Here is a 2,637-nt window from a genome sequence, read left to right on the forward strand (position 1 = left end):
GAGGCAGCACCGTCTTCAACAAGAAAGTCTCTCAACTTGTGTCTGTTTGGTGGTGGTGGTGGTGGAAACGCTGTTTCATGTTTCGTTCCAGAAAAGCCTATAAATGTAATATTGGGTTCAGATCTGGTGACAGAGAAGGCCATGGCCTATGGATAGCATCAGTGTCATCGCTCATCAAACCATTGGGAGGCCACACATTATCTATGGATAGAGGATTGTGATCCTGGAAGACCCCCTTCCATCAGCAAATCCTGCAACATGGGGTGAAGATAATCGCTCAGTTGATTAGCAATGACCTTATATTCTAAACCATGTCCCACACACTATGGAAACACCAGAACCCTTCACTATTAGGAAACAAGCACTCAGGGCTGTAGTGGTCTTTAAGTTGGTACTAGCTTTAAGAAAATTTATTTTTCTTATAGTGTTGTGCTTGCAGTGTTACTAATTAAATACACTGATTGGACTTATGCAATTAAATAGTGATTAATTAGAAACACCACAACAGCTGTTGCCTCACCACATCTGAGTGCAATGGGAATCTTCTGCTTCTTCGTAAGGTTTAAAATTAAGAAATGTGAACAAATCATATATCCAGAACACAAATGAACTAAGCCCAATCAGCTGGAGATGGTAATCCTCAATCAGCCAATCAGAAAGCAGCCAATGAGAAGTGTCTCACTATAATCATCATCCGTTCATATTGTGCACCTGGGGTGGAGCACCTGCAAGAGATCTCCTGACAGGCAGCTACGCATCTGTGCCCAGGTCTGACTCAGTCACATTTACAAGAACAAGCCCTTACTGTACTCAGCCTATGTTTGCACACCCCATCCCTCTCCCAGGAGCAATAAGTGCAAGATGAGTCCGAATCTGCATACTGACAGAAGCGCAAGTATTTTTTTTTCGTGTACGTGCGCGGTACGGATAAGCGCAATGTGTCTAGCTCAGGAGAGTAGACAAGAGTCAACAATATACATCAAATACATGCATGGGGCAAGACTTCCATAAACTGCAAGTGCAGAAACTAATTGGCTATGAATAAATAAATAAGGTTAGGGTCCGCTGGTACCCAGCACTGGTTCTGGTGGTGGTAAATTGAAATTATCTTGCAACATTTCTCTTATCATTGGACAATGAGGAAAACATTGGTATTGTAAGTGTGTCCACATGTTCCGACAGCAATGAATTGATAATCGTTATCAATGAAAATAACTTTTAATAGTTGTAGAATTTGCATTTTAGCATTTGATAACTGCATTGCACATGTCAGCGTGTACGGAGCCCAACAGTATAGGATTTGCAGACCCTCAATATTTATTCAGGCAACTGATGCGCATTTCACCAGAAGTTTATGCTTTTCTAAATATGTATAATAAAACTAGATTTAATTCCCCATTATATATTGCTGGAATGAAGTATTTTATTGTACTGCACATACATATTTTACTTAGAGCAGAGGTGTATTGTGAATTGCCACATACAATTATTTGTAATTCCTGCATCTCTAATCACCGCCAGAGGTTAAAATACAGCTTGGTAAGTATTATCTTAGCACATTTTCCCATCTGAGTCACAGTGGTATCATGCTTCCCAGGGAACCTTGTCATTGTGAACTTTATCAGTTTGAAAATAACATGTTAAAATGTTCAGCGTTAGAAATGCACAGGTGGAACGTGAAGAGCTGCCCAAGTTAAAGAATTATTATAGAGCCAAAGCAGTTTATAAGAAGCAACAGAAATCAGTCGAACCTGCTGAACAATATTATTTCACCCATAGTGCAAACATCATTTTTTTGTACTTTAGACAGGACACAATAAAGCTGGTTTATTAGGTCCACTTGTCTTTCTTATGTAATTGGCTGCTCATCATCTCCAGACAATGCTGCAAAAGGTCAATATCACTGGATATTGTATGTGAAATCCAGAGGAAGAAAAAGCAAAATAAAAGATCTCAGTAACTTTGAATCAGGCATCAGATGCTCCAGCTGTACCCTATGGGTCAAGGATTGTGTACGATGTGTGACGGAATTACAAAGAATAAATGACCTAATGTCCCATCAGTAAATGACTAAACGATAATGTAATATATGCTAAAAAAAATAAAAGCTAAAAATCTAAAATCAAAATGTATCCAGCACTGTAAGCGGATAAGTCATTCCTCCAAGATTGTTTTCCTTACAGGTTGTGCTTAAAGTGTTACCAATTAATTGCACCGATTGGACTTAAGAAGTCAACACCGTTGGGGCTTTTTCTTCACCGAGTGTAGTGTCAAAGATAAGAGATTGAGACACCCCCAAATAATATCCAGGCAGGGGCAATTCTGTGATCAGAGATATTGATGAAAAGGGCCAGCGGAACCATACAATCTACAAATTAACAGTTGACTATAAATGTCGTGCCGAAAGAGCGGGCCTCAGAACACCCCCGGATGGGGTATGACAGCCAACAAGAGAATAGTGTTCCACTCATGTCAGTGAGACATCGGGAGTAGATTTTGTGGGCTTCTGGAACACAAACACATTGCCTGGTCTTATGAATTCCAAATCTTGCTGTTTCATGCTGATGGGAAGAGCAGAGTATTGAGAAAAATGAGTAGATTGAACCATACTGCAGGCTAGTCATGATGAGGGGCAAT

Source organism: Mixophyes fleayi, chromosome 9 (genome assembly GCF_038048845.1).
Source record: "Mixophyes fleayi isolate aMixFle1 chromosome 9, aMixFle1.hap1, whole genome shotgun sequence".
Lineage (NCBI taxonomy): Eukaryota > Metazoa > Chordata > Amphibia > Anura > Limnodynastidae > Mixophyes > Mixophyes fleayi.